At 41.7% G+C, this 15,309-nt stretch overlaps 1 protein-coding gene across 20 annotated transcripts in view; it reads right to left on the bottom strand.

The window, feature by feature from the left end:
• DLG2 (discs large MAGUK scaffold protein 2) overlaps nucleotides 1–15,309 on the bottom strand; it is a 1,033,121-nt gene that overhangs the window by 121,250 nt on the left and 896,562 nt on the right. Inside the window, exon 1 of one of the 20 annotated variants that reach the window (XM_051620505.1) lies at nucleotides 7,299–7,600. The exons of the other annotated variants lie outside the window; for them this stretch is intronic. The gene's annotated coding sequence lies outside the window, so the exon portion shown is untranslated. Of the gene's footprint in view, nucleotides 1–7,298; nucleotides 7,601–15,309 lie in introns of those variants that run through there. 20 annotated transcript variants of the gene reach the window in all.

Below are 15,309 nucleotides of genomic sequence, written 5' to 3'. Positions count from 1 at the left end.
GAAAGAAAGCAGAGATTTTCTTCAGTGAGTAATATTTCCTTTACTTTTCTTAGACACTGCTAGGTAGAAACATTTCCTCCTCAGCATTACTAGCTGCTCTGAAGGTTTTTCCTACTCGTGCACATTCCTGAGAGTGCAATTTACTTCAACCACAGAAGCAAATAGCTATAGAAGAAAAAAAACCAAACTGCACAACAAAAAAAACAACCAAGTGAACTGATTACATTCTGCCTGGCCAGTTTACCCATTCAGTTTCAGCATGTGGCTGCACATAAAACACACACTTCAACCAGTTCTTTCTTATTTCACAATGTCAAAGGTTATTACCACAACACATACAAAAAAGGATAATAGTGGGTTCATAAATTAGCATTTGCTTAGCTCAAATGCCAGTGCACTAATCTCTTTCTTTAAAACCTAGCACAAATAGTATTGTACATCACACTCACAGAGCAGTGGATTTCTGTTGTCGTCCAGACAAGAAGCATCTCATGGGGAGTACAGTACTGAATTACAAGGGACACACCATGTCCCACTCTGTCACTTTGCAGGTTCTTCAAACACAACACAACGACTAATGTGATGTAAAGGTGACATTAACTCTTGGGATTTTAAAATTTATGTCAATCCAGATTACTCTCCTGCCTGGAGAGTTCTACTAACACTGAGAAAGTATTGGGAGGGAGAGAAAAGAGAAAGAGGGGAGATTTTGGTAAGACATTGGGAAGAAATTCTTCACCATCAGTGTAGTAAGGCACTGGAATAGGTTGCCCAGGGAGGTTTGGAAGCCCCCTCTCTGGACGTGTTTAAGGCCAGGTTGGACGAGGCTTGTGCAGCCTGGTCTAGTGTGAGGTGTCCCTGCTCACGGCAGAGAGGTTGGAACCTGATGATCTTTAAGGTCCCTTCAAACCTTAACCACTCTATGAGTCTATGATTCTATGATTCTGGAAACGGGGACTCAAACTGCCATTTATCAGGCTGAGTTTTGAGTGAGCATGTTGATAATTCCCATGCAGAAATAAGGTGATGCCAAATTTTTTTTTCCCTGTAGAACAAAAGAAAAACTATCTCATTATTAAGCTTTAGGCCACCAACTAGTAACTTGAAGTTTGTAGAGGACAGAAGACAGTACCCCACTGTTCTTAATGAATGAATCTGCTGCAGATATTTGCATACAGGCAAGTGGAATGAGAAGTGTTCTCTGTCTTTGATGATTCCAGACAAGACAGAATACTGAAGACCAGAGGAACAGCAGGTATTTAGGAGTGTTTTCAGCCTGCAACCTGATGGGATTACAGCCACTTTCAAGTAGGGCAATATAGGAGGGTCTCTACAGAATTTTTTTCTTCTACACATGGTCACAATATGAAAAAAATGGAAACTGTTTATCTAGAGTAATGCACAGTGACTTTCCGTGCAGCCCGTTCTTGGTACACAGATCTGCAGGACTGCAGGATTCAAAGTTGTAGGGCCCTTACTAGGTCTGATCCTGGATGAGAGTTGAATCCTACACCTCTATTTATGGGCACCTTCTCCATACACTGTAACTATTCGATGATGGAGACACAGTCATAGCAACCAGCAAGCTTCTGACCATGCATGATCCCTTAAAACACAGAGAAACTCCACTGAAAGCTGGTAAGAGCAGCTTGTCTCTTGACAAGGACCTTTGACCAATACCGTTCATGTTGTCAATCATCTAGACTACCTCAAATGCCACACAGAAAGCAGAGCATTTGTATCACTCAATTTCTTTGGCAGCTGGCTCCTGCTGATTTCTGATGCTGAGTTCTCCAGAACCAGCTCTATTACCCTGGAGCACAGCCTCCTCACCTGGGAGGTTTCAAGGACAGACAGATCACACAGGATCACAGAATCTTAGGGGTTGGAAGGGACCTCGAAAGATCATCCAGTCCAACCCCCCTGCCAGAGCAGGATCACCTAGACCACATCACACAGGAACGTGTCCAGGTGGGGTTTGAATGTCTGCAGAGAAGGAGACTCCACAACTTGGCAGCCTGTTCCAGTGCTCTGTCACTCTCACAGTAGTTTCTTCTGATGTTTACATGGAACCTCCTATGTTCCAGTTTGCACCTATTGCCCTTTGTCCTATCACTGGAGGTCACTGAAAAAAGCCTGGCTCCATCCTCCTGACACTTGCCCTTAACATATTTGTAAACATTGATGAGGTCGCCCCTCAGTCTTCTTTTCTCCAAGCTCAAGAGACCCTCAGCCTTTCCTCATCAGGGAGATGTTCCACTCCCTTCATCATCTTTGTGGCTCTGTGCTGGACTCTTTCAAGCAGTTCCCTGTCCTTCTGGAACTGAGGGGCCCAGAACTGGACACAATGTTCCAGATGTGGCCTCACCAAGGCAGAATAGAGGGGGAGGAGAACCTCCCTTGACCTACTAACCACACCCTTTCTAATACACCCCAGGATGCCATTGGCCTTCTTGGCCACAAGGGCACATTGCTGGCTCATGGTCATCCTCCTGGCCACCAGGACCTCCAGGTCCCTTTCTCCTACACTGCCCTTCAGCAGGTCAGCCCCCAACCTGTACTGGTTCATGGGGTTGTTCTTCCTCAGATGCAAAACTCTACACTTGCCTTTGTTGAATTTAATCAAGTTTCTCCCTGCCCAACTCTCCAGCCTGTCCAGGTCTCACTGAACGGCAGCACAGCCTTCTGGTGTGTCAGCCACTCCTCCCAGTTTAGTGTCACCAGCAAACTTGCTGAGGGCACACTCTGTTCCCTCATCCAGGTCATTGATGAAAATATTGGATAGTACCGGTCCCAGTACCGACCCCTGATGGACTCCACTAGTCACAGACCTCCAACTAGATTCTGTCCCATTGAGCACAACTCTCTGACTTTTTCCTTTCAACCAGTTCATGCTCCACCTCACTGCCTGATCATCAAACCCATACTTGATCAACTTATCTACAAGGATGCTGTGGGAGACGGTGTCAAATGCTTTCCTGAAATCAAGATAAACCACATCTACCACCCCACCATCATCTATCCACCTAGTTACTTCCTCACAGAAGGCTATAATGTTGGTCAAACATGACTTCCCCTTGGTAAAACCACGTTGACTGCTCTTTAAGACCCCCTCATCCTTGATATGCCTAGAGATAGTGCCAAGAACAAGTTGTTCCATCACCTTTCCAGGGATCAAGGTGAGGCTGACCGGTCTATCGTTACCTGGGTCCTCCTTCTTGCCCTTCTTGTTGACTGGCGTGACATTTGCTGTCCTCCAGTCCTCAGGCACCTCTCCTGTTGCCCATGACTTAACAAAGATGATGGAGAGTGGCCCAACATCCCTGGGTGTATTCCATCCAGACCCATCAATTTATGGATGTCCAGACGGCTTAACTGATCCCTAACCCAATCCTTATCTACCAAAGCAAACTCCTCGTTCATCTTGACTTCTTCTGTGGCTTTAGAGATCTGAGTCTCCTGGGGAGAGTCTGCAGCAGTGAAGACAGAGGCAAAGAAGGTATTCAGTACCTGTGCCTTCTTTATATCCTCTGTCACCAGGGAACCCACCTCTTTCAGCAGTGGGCCTGTATTGCCTCTACTGTTTCTTCTAGATCTGTTTGTTGTCTTAACCATGTGGAAGAAAAGAATGTGCAGGGTTTATGCATCTTGCTTTTATTTATTTTTTTTTCCACATCAAAGCTCCCTTTTTTTTTTTTTTTTTAATATCAGCACAAGGCATCCAGGTGCCAAGACACTGAGAGTCACTAAATAAACCAAGCAATTGCACCCATGAACAAACTAAACTTAGTATTTATGAGACATATTTTTCTTACAAGTGAATTTTTAATTGTTTTTGTAACTTGAATATCCTCTCCTGTTTGTACAATCATACAAGATTGAAAAAAATCTATTCTCCAGGATTAGGCCTTTGCATGCATTTCTCTCCCAACACAAAGAACAGACCAACATCACAGAGCACTTTGTGTTTATGAACATGCTCTCTCTCTGCTTCCATTACCAAATTTGTTCCTTTCATGCACGAAATGTTTGATAATCCTTTAAAATGGTGTTTCTCTGCCAATCTATCTGGACATTAAAAACCCCATACTGTTATTCATTGACATATCACCTTTTTTTACTATGTTCTCCCTCTTCCCTGCCATGAAGTTGTTTTGGCTGTTCCCAACACTGAGAAGAGTACATATCTAACCTATCATTCCAAATATTTCTCCACTCAAGGACTTCTCCCTGAAAGCACACCACTACGATTGCTGGTGTCTGTATGGTTTAGTTTCATAACTGTCATGATTACTGAATTCAAATCTGGGAATGCTGCAAGATAGCACACTGCCAGTCTCTTCAATAAAAAGTAAGGAGATTTAAAATTAAAAAGAGAGTTAATAGTTTTAAATTCTAATACTATGCACTAGAGCTTTCTATACTTGAGACTTCAGAACTAGGCACTGATTCCTTTATTTAACAGAACAGTCTGTTTGTGGGCATGTGTGTTTGAAAGAGCAAAATAGAGGTGTTACATACAGACAAATGTGCATTTGCACACTGCTGCTGCAATCCCCAGTCACTTTTGACATGGACAAAAAGCACAGTTGCACAACTACATAGTCACACTTCAGCTGTATTTACTGCAAACTGAAAAATAACTCTCCAAAGAGGAATGCTGGGTTATCTAATACTCCAGCAAAAATATTGACCATCTCCATCCATGGGACTTCACAGTAAACCTAAAGGTCAGCAGACCTAAGGTATTTCAGACCAAAGAAATAAGAAAAAACGGTCAATTCTAAAGCTAAGGAGTTTTATCCAAGATGTTTTCCCCCAGGCATCTGCATTTTATGAGAAAGAGAATCTGAACATAGGTGCCTTGGCTGGTTTCAGCTCTAGCCATAAGGCAAAAGCTGAGAGAGATTCCTCTTGGAGAGCAGATTTCTGCAACTCAAGAGTGTTATGCATCAGCCCTAAAATATTGTCTCTATTCAGAAATGAACAGGAAACCAACGTCTTTCTTGGAGTCGTGGGGTAGTGCATTTCCAGCAGGATGTACCTGTACTCACCACACAGACCAGCCCTGGTAACTAAGGGGATTTCAGGCACAGGGCTCCATGGAGAGCACCACAGTCGCTTACTGTGAGGTGGGAGGCATGGATCACAGCAGCCAACTCATATCCACATAAAACAACTGTGTTCTTCAGACCAGAGAGGATTAAAAATACAAGTCTTAGTCATTGCTGTTTTTCCCTCACAAACACTACTACCACAAAGGAGCAGTAGGCACGCACCCAGGATTAAAAACCATTTTTTCCACAACCTCTGGCTAATTTCCATTTGGTTGCCCTCGCTCTTATCTGGACCAAGCATCAGGAAGCTGGTCTCATCTGTGCCCAAGCCTCCATCCCACTGCCTGTAGACTGAACTAGTTGGTAGCTTAATTTATTGTGTTACAACAAAGAGTGAGTCTGGAGCTCTGGTGCCCACAAGAGCCGTATGTCCATATCACAACTGTCTCCCTTTAGGGCTGCTTTTCCTGTCCTAATTTATACTTCCTCAGATGCAGTTCATAGATTTACATGGCTAATGTTCAGAGCACTGAGCTGACAGCATAGCAATCCATGCAATACAAATGCCTAGACAGATGGGTGCAATATCACAGACTTCTGAAAGGAGGAGAACTTGCAAAGCCAGAAGCTCACACTTCAAGAAATCTCATTTGCTAGCACAGGGGTCACTGAAAATAGCTCTGAATGCTTAAAAAGCAGCAAAATGCTCTTAAATAAAGCACTGCTGAGAAAGGTATATACTCTATCCTAGAAATAGGCTGTAGTCTGTTAGGCTGCCAGAAAATAATCTTCTCAAGAAATTCTGATTTTTTCCCGTTTATGATTTATAAAGAATAAGTGCAAATCTGTTCTGCAAAGGAAGTCAGTGGCAGAGGCCACTTTGCCAGTAGCCCTCCTCTTTAAATAAAAAATTATGCTAAAATGAGATACCTTATTAAAACAGGATCTCTCCTGCAGCTTCAGTGCTTCACGTATAACTCACAGAATAGGTTATTTCTAGATGAAAAGTCACAATACAAGTCTAAATCATTACTGAGTAAAGACTTTGGATTGATACCAGAGGAGAGGTCTCTGGAAGAGAGTGTCTCTTTCCAGTTACTAATAATACAACAGTAAGACAACAGGTGTTGTTCTGCCAAGCCCTCTTGATATTTTCATAAAACAAACTTGCCTCTCCAAACCCCCCCTCCAAAAAAAAAAAAAAGGCAAAAAAAAAAAAAGAATGGGCACAAAGAGACAGGAGCAATGATTGTCCCTTTGGTAATACTGCTACTGGCAAAAGGAAAAGTAAAATTGTCAGTCATGACCACCTGCCTCTCCTAAGGAGGGATACAGGTACTGTGCAGCAATGCTAACATTTCAGTTTCATAAACTCTGCTTTTCAAGTGCTTTCTGGTTAAAGCAACAACATAAATAATTGGTGGCTTACTGATTGTTAAAGGTTACTGGCAAGAAAACACAGAGAGATATTAAAGAAGCTTGCTTGAAAAGATACAGAGGTCATAACAAAGCAAGTGATAATTAGAGCAAAGAATCTAAAGCTGTTGAAATTCAGAAAGTAAAGCATAGGAAATACACCTTTCCCTGCCGAGCTGTGCCACATCATGTTTCCCACAGTTTGTTTCAAAGTCTCCCTTTGCCTTTCATCTTACACATATTTCAGCACCGTTGTTATGCAAGATGGGGAATCATTCATTTTAATGTGATACTAAGCATATTACCACAAAAACAGAGAGACGCTACCATTTTACTGATTATCTAATTAAAAAGCTCTACAACATAAATTCTTTGCAGCCCCTCGCTGCACACAAAAGATTCCATGCTGCAGCTGAAAAGCCACATGTAGATAAAAGCAAAGAATTTGTAAATGCTTCTGATTTTATCTTTTTCTTCCTCTCGTTACAAAAGCCACAGCTATCACTCTCTTTAACTGCTAATAAAAGCAATTAAATGACAGGTAGATTTGCTCCTTTGTAGCTTCTTTGAACCCTCAACGCACTCACTAAAGGAAAGTAAGTTTAGCTAGAAGAGATCCTCGCAGCACTATGGTGAATAATTCATCATTGCATTTTTCTTTTCATCTCATTTTGTGCCAGTAACGTACACAACTGAAAATATTGCAAAATCTAAAAACAACCACACACAAGGACTTCCAGCAGCAAAATACACATAAAACTAGCAGGCAGGTTTCCCCAGCTTATATAATAACAGCTTTAGCTCAACAGAACCCCCATCACTCACCGAGGACTGAATTCACTTGAACAAAAGCAGAGCCCAGGCACCAAATGCAGCTTCGCAGGACTCTTAATGCGAGATGCTCCTGTCTGCTGTTCAGTTCACACTTGCCTTTATAACTAAGCCAACCAACAACATTCAGTTGCTGAACCTGATGAATTATAAAACGGTAGCTCCCAGACTCTCATATTTTACATCACAGGGGGTGGTCATCCAGCATACAAACTGCCTGTGTACATATATTCTGCTATAACTCATCCTGATAAACACATCAGGGCTGGCAGCAGTGACAGTAATTGGTGCTCAGGATGTACAAGCACAAACCAATAGAGCACACTCCCACCTTCTGCTCTGTGCAACATCTCTACCTGTCAATCACTGCACCTTGTTAAGGTGGAATGATCAACTGCACTTCAGAGCAGAAGCAAAACACAGGGGGTAAACCATCTACCCGATATGAATTGTTCACTTAAACATTTCCTAATACAGTAGTAAATGTAGCTTCAATCTCCTCTAGATACAGTTTTCATGATTTTTTTTTTTTTTAAATCTTCCCTTCTTAAAGACACAGCTCTTCTTTAGAGTCTAACACACGGTTCCTAACTTCCACTGTCACGAATGGAAATTATTCAGGCAAATTCCATGGATATTAGCAAGAATAGCCTAAAAGCAATACTCCAGGCAGAATGACAGTTAAAAGCAATATATTTATTAGATGAAATTATGTGTACATTTGAAAAGCCTCTTAAAAAACGCTGACAGGTTTTAAGAATGTCCACTAAGTTATATATATATATTTGTAATGATATTCATTTCCCTACTACTTTCTTTTTTCCATATGCTTGCACTGTTTTTAAAGTAAATGTATAGATAGAAAATAAAGGAACCGAACAGCTAAAACTTAGGCCCATTAATACAATCACTTAAATGAAACATTTTCAAATGGGATTAATTGCAGCAATAGCAATCACAATTGCTGCACATGCCACAAATTAATGCTCACAATTAGCCCCTAACAAGCAAAACTGGTTATGGCACTGCTAGTGCATAGCCAGGGATCAGCCACTAGAAAAGGTTTGGTATGGCAAATCTTCTACAATGGAGCAGAAGTTGCTCTTCCAGGGTTGAGTTCCAGGAATTTTGTACGTGTCTTACACAAACTCAAGGCTATTTGTAGCACCACAGAGTGTGAATGAACACTTTATTTGGGATGATTTTCTATTTCTACATCACTGGTGACACCTCCCAGAGGGCTCCATTTGGAGCCTGAACTTGAGCCAGCTCTTTTCATTCCCCATGCCGGTAAAATTCTCCCAACATTTGGTACCACGACGGAAGGTTGTGCTTGGGAAGGTGAGCACAGTTGTGTGAATGTCTGCGCATTGCCAGGATGCTTTTCCATGAACAACTGGGCAGAGGAATGCAAATGAAGCCTGCATGGCAGCCCCAGGCAGAAACCCAACCCATCTCACCATCTGGACCGACTGATGTGCATCACCATGTGGGAACAGGGTGTTGCACTTCATGCATAGCAAAAGCAGGTCCTATATATATCCCTTTTCTCCCATCCTCAGCTGCTTGTTTCCTCCCCTCCCCCATTCCTCATGGGTCTCTTTGTGCTCAGCACCTTCACTATATGAGGAAAAAACTCACTGAAGGCCAGAGGCACGAGCAGTGTCCCTGCATGTGCTACTGGCTTTTACTATAGTGGCTTGTATGAGAGAAAAGCTGTATATAGCTGGGTGGTAGAGCATAGGGGGGGGGCATATCAGGACTTAGAGTAATGGTTTTGATGTCTCTTTCTTTCTCAGAGGAAAGGGCATCTGAGATCCAATAATTGGATTCTCCAGTGATGCTGATTGGGAATCATCCAACATGGGCAGAAAATATTCCAAATGACAGACCCTGACTCATTCAGAAGCAGCAAAAAAATCTATGCCACTGGGTCTGCCCTATCAAGCCAAATTCTATTCTCAGGGTTTTACACATTTCACTTGAAATTGGGGAGGTTCTCTACAATGGCATAAGCACCACAGTTTGTTGCCTTGTGTACTAACTGGGGTTTTCTGACCTATTTTCATAAAAGGCAGGTTTCAAACCATATGTGCCAGAATGCCCTAAATGGCATCTGTTTTCTTTTTTGTTTTGCTTAACCATTCGGGTTGGAAGAGGCTCCCCAAGACTCCATGTAAACATGACACTGACTTAGAGTAATTTGGAGCAATGTGATTAAGACACAAGCAGTATTTTGTGAATCTTTGTGATCTCCTTGATCAACATAACCCTCAACCTGCAATTCCGCCCACATTAACTGAAGTACAGGTTTGTAAAACTGACCAATATCACAATAATGCGAGACACTGCAATATTTCATAGCTGTGTGTAGGTGGCATGCATAAACCACAGTCTGTGGTATTACACAAGAGCCATGATTCCAAGGAAAATTGCTATCCCCTTTCAGTTATTTGCAATTTTTATTTAGCTAGCCTGACTTCCATGTTACTTTTCCATGGGAAATATTTTATAGCTGATACTGCCATAATAGTCAGCAGTGTGGTGCACAGCAAAATTGCTTCCTTCTCAGTGAATGGATACACTCATCACACAACTCATGGCTTCGGGGCTCTGTTCATCCGTTCTGGTGCAGAATGTGAGATTTCACATTTGAACTTTCTCACTTTACTGACAGGTGTGTGAAAATCCCATATGGCTGCCAGATTTCTGTGTACCTATATATATATAAAGTACGTGTTTTTTAGGCATTTGTAGCAAACACATTTGGTATCGACTTGGATGTTCTTTGCTTCAAGGTGCAAACTAGAAATGTTCTAAGAAAGAAAGACAAAAGTATTGCTGTTTGCTGCCAAAACATGATTTCTTTCTTCCCTAGTCACATGGACTATATTGACTACACATCATAGACATCCTATTTGCTATCTAAAGTGAGCACAACCAGCACTGAGGAAAAATCAGGGCGCTCAGCTGGAATAACAAGAGTAGTTACCTTTTCCACTCAAGAAGCAGCTAAGGAAACTTCAAATTAAGACTAACTGCAGGCAGCTTTGATACTATCAAGATCACAAATTAGCTAGTTAAGTCACATCGCAGTGACGCAAGATGAGATCTACAGTATCTCCACAATGTGGACCCGGAGTTCCAGGTGAAAAAATGTGCACCAACAGAGATAATTTCTAGGCTATGCCAGATGGTCAGGTGATCACCACACTGGTCAGTAGCTCTTGGCATAATGAAAACTAAAGAGGTGTTTATTCAGTACCTTGCATTCAGTATTTATGCTCTGCAATTCCTTTAATGATTTTTTGTCAGTTTTACACTGGCTAAAGGAAATGCTCTTCCATCTGATAGGCCATTGATGGCACTGTCAGAGAGTATCACTAAAGCAAAGAGCCCAGCAGGATTTAGAAAAGGACGTGGACATTTATCAGACAATAACATCTAGAAGTGTAGTAATAACCAGAAACCTAAGCTTTCCAATAATCAGGGGATCTAAAAAAACTTGGTTTCTTGTGAATAATTCTCCTCTGATGTCAGCCCATTGCTCTGCCTTGATCTGCAACAATTCACAACAGCCCAGCTTCAACTGGGCCCCTTACAAGACAAATCCCAGAACCTTGATGGCACCACATCATTGCCCACCTTCCTCCCTCTCAGCAAAGGCACTAACTTAGATCTCCCTCTCTCCCTAATTCAACTAAGAATTATCATGAAATCTGTATGACTGCAGATAATTCTGAGACCTTCCTTTTATCAAGTTAAATCAACTACCCTACTTGTAAAGGTCTTTTATTACACTTGAGAAAAGCAAGCATTGGCTGCAGGGAATTTCAGCACCTGTACTCTCTGAAGGGCAGTAGGGTCATCATTATACCTTTTGACTACAGAAATCTACCAAACTATTAATTCCAGCTCAGACCACTGAGAATTTATGAATTTCACAAGCTATTCCACCGTCTGTGGTCTGATTCCAGTGAGAAATTGTCCTTTCATAAATCTACCCTAAAATAGTATCACACATTGTGTCAGACAGAAGATTTTGTTGCTGTAACCTATGTACATCATGCATTGCAAAATAAACAGCAGAAACGATGTAAATTAATTTAATTGCCACAGCAAGGCAGTGGGGAAATTAATTGCCTTTCAATATAGCACACTTGCAATTCCATTTAAGAACAGTTTTTAAACTGGGTTTAAGTTTCTAAGATTAATCCTCATAAGTACAAATTAATAAAACTGTATATTTAGATTAATTATTAAATTAGCTGGCACAGGGCTTTGAAGATGTAAAGGACTGTACAAGTTACTTTACTAACATTTTTCTGAATTACAATACTTTTCTTCTTCAAACGACATCTTTTTTTTGCAGCAAGTGCAGAGGGCAAGCTCTATCCTCTTTCTGAATGAGGACTGCCTTTGAAAAAATACAGAAAAAGAGAATTAAAGAGGATATTCAGTGAGGTCTGAATGAACAGACACCCAAGAGATCAATTCCAGTTGATCAAGGGCAATGACAAGAACTTGCTTTGCTAGTTAGGAAGGCTGAACTCTCTTAATGGAGGCTTCAGAGTCTTAAGGATATGAATGATCATATTGGTAATAAAGAAGAGCTGCTTAAAGGAAGACCAGATGGTACTTTCTCTAGAGCCTCTGCAGAGGCTGCCTGGATTTGATTTGAAAAGCCTTTTATAGCACCCCATGAACATGGAATGCTATAGCAGCCCATTTATAAGACAGTGAATAACTCAGGAGCAGTCTGAGACTTCATACAAATGCTGATTTTCTGTATAGCTTAGATTGGTTCAGCTGAATAAAAGAATAAAAAAACTCTGTATAGTTCAGCATCCAGAATTTTTCTTTTTTTTTGGTTTTGTTTTGGTTTTGTTTGTTTGTGGGGTTTTTTTGGTGTGTTTGTTTGTTTGTTTGTTTGTTTTGTCTGGAGCTCAATATTCAAATCCAAACCAAATCATAAAGGACTTACTAACTCCAAGAGCTGGGAAACTAGCTCAAGGTCTACTTTCTGTTAGGTAATACAGAATAGATTCAGTAGCAAACCAGAAAAGCACCTTTTACATGCCTTTTACACAAACAGAGGCCCCACAGTCAACTCCTTAAAAGCCTGGTGCAGAGACAAAAGGAGTTAGCAGCTTTGTATGGTAAAGAATGGTGGAGCAACATGAAGATCCTCCTGTGATTCGCAGTGTAACTCTGCGTGCACTCGGTGGTGGGAGGAGTAGGTGGCTGATTTGGGGAAGAAGTACAGCACAGGAATGATACACTTGACTCCTCTGAGGATGGTGACGAAAATCTGTCAGCTTGGCATAGTCCTTCATGTTACCTACAGCAATTACTGATGTGTGGAGAAAGGAACAGCTCTACAGGCACCATGGTAAGAGGCACAGTATGTGTGGTGGAGAGAGCAGATCTGCTTTGCCCGTGGCAGTGCTGCAAGGGGCTGTGCATGGAAAGGGTCAAAAGATGAGCACACTGAACAGTCTTCATGAGACAACCATGAAATTCAGGCCAGCATTTGCAGTAGATTGCAAAAAATTAAGAAGCACAGCCTGAGGATGCCTTCTGCAATGATTGTGACAATGAGCTAGCACAGGAATCAGTGCACACACACGTTATATTAAGTTTTCCCCTCCTACAGTTTTCTTTCAGGAAAGAAAGTTTGAAGCCTGGATGACTAACCACAATGCAGATGGCAGAGCAATGTAGAGACACCCATGCTAGCTCCAAATCAACCAGCTTGGATGACACCATGAGTGAATTTAACCTACTCATCTTGAACTCTGTGGTTGTGCTGCCTGGAGCCTGAACATTTACAGCAGTTTGTGCTGCAGAGAAGCCAAGGAAGGACAGCAGGTGATACTCCAGCTAAGTCTGTGCCAGCCATTCTTGTAAAATTTACTTCTGCAGTTTTTTTCCCATTTCTTGCAAATGCTCCAAGAAAGTACCTCCCAGCAAGGAAGAATATATGCAGCTGTATGAGAGTGAAGTAGTGCTCTGAAAGGAAAGGAAGAAGTAACTGCTGGGACGTGGCAAATCCTCCTTCAGTTCAGCAGGAGTCATCTGTAGCTTTACGTGGTTCACAAGGCTGTGGGGACTGGAGATTTACTGCCTTGGCTCTAATGCCACACCAAATAATTCAGCTCTTACCAGAAACCCTTTTGGTTAGCTAAGGGTGACGGCACCCTGGTGAGCCTGGCCTGAGGGGACCTTCATGCCCAGTCATTCCTGTAATTTCTGGGCACTCTGAAGGCATGAATGGCAATGACACTCCACCTACAGGTCAGCAGTAACCATCGAGCCAGGGAATGTCCTTCATCCCATCACATATCTGGCAATGAACTTCCACAGAGCCTGAGCTGAGTTGGGCACTTAAGGACAAGTTGCCATTTTGTAAGGATTGTGTCTGGTGGGACCCAGGAACCAGGACACTGATTAGATGCCCTGTTCTTGAACTACTTATAGCTCGAGGATTAATTAGGAGTGGGAAAGTGCTCTCAGACCTTTAACTGAAGAACTGGAGAATTAAAGAAGGTGAAATATAAATACTTATTCTCACTACAGCATCAGAATCCCCAAGTGAATCCGTACTGAAATAACTCACAATATGTAGATACAATAATAACATTTTGTTAATATTTTGTAATTTATCAAATGGGATTTACTGGGAAATGATGAAGAGCTGAGCAGAGAGATGGTACATGTTAAAGCTGAGGATGTGCACTTCTCAGCACATAGATCTGTAGCTTTCTACTCCTTTGACCAGCTTTCCTCTAGATGCCTGAACTGGAAACAAATCATATGGAAAACACAAAGATAAAAGCTGAGGGAAGCAGTGGGGAGGAGGTAGCTGTTTGTCTTCTCTTCTGTGTGCATACAATGCCATAGCCTTTTTAGCAGTGCACCTTGGAAAAGGAAAGCAGGAGCAAAGTAGCTAAAAACCTGGGACATTCGCAGCACAAGTTTTGTTCCTGTGTGTCCTGGGATGATCACTGCTTCTGAAACTCATCTTAGCACAGCTTCATGCAAGTACTGCCAAGATAAACTAAAAATAAGGACATATTTAAATATTAATGCTGCAGGCCACCTAAGCGCCTTCAAAGCAGAGAGTTTTGCAAGAGTTGCAGAGTCCAAGCAGTAATTTTATCCAGTCTTTTTCCCTGCTTTTAGCCACAATCAGAGAAAAAAAAAATCCTCTGGCCCTCTCAGTGTTAATATTGCATAGCAGGGAGTAACATATGCCAGTTTGAGGGGTATAAAAGGAAGCAATAAATAAGCACTGTTGCTGAGTATGGATTAAAATTAAAGGAACTTTTTTAGCTCCAGTTCTCAGAGAACACACTTTTTGGCCTTTAAAATGCAGTTTCAGGGTGGAATAATGGGAAGTGACATACTTGAATTAGAACAATATAAACAAAGTGACCCTGGGGTGAACATGGGGAAAGCGGACAATCCATAGTACTTTGAGTTGATACCAAACAAGGACTTCAATAACAATTTATAAAAATGCAGTAGGATGACAACAACGGGCTACTTTTAAATAAAACAATATGACTCTTAGAAAGAAAACACTGTCTACAGTCCACAGTGAAAGACTGGGACAATTAAGAAGATGAGTCCTTGTGGACATCGTAGCTGGGTTCGTATCTTAAAGATGGGATGAGCTCTGGCAATGTGTGACCTATGGACACCACGGAATTCTGTCAGAAAGTAAGAAAAAAACTACATCCCTGAAAGTATCATCAAAGCTCTGGGCATGCAAAAATGAGTCAGCTTGTACCAGAAAGTTATGAGGGGAAAAAAATCCATTTGTTTTCTACCACTAGATGTAATGACTTTGCCTCCCAGTAAACATCCTATTGCACTCCTGTTCTTCAGCTCTTACCCAGCCAAATAACAAGAACTTTTAGGAGGAGGAAGAGTGCAAATCTTGTATGTATGTTTACCATATACTACTTATCTCCTAACAAAAAAAAGAGTGTAGTAAATA

Source organism: Apus apus, chromosome 1 (genome assembly GCF_020740795.1).
Source record: "Apus apus isolate bApuApu2 chromosome 1, bApuApu2.pri.cur, whole genome shotgun sequence".
NCBI lineage: Eukaryota > Metazoa > Chordata > Aves > Apodiformes > Apodidae > Apus > Apus apus.
Note: the sequence above shows the minus strand (reverse complement) of the source record. Positions and strands in the feature narration are given on the sequence as shown.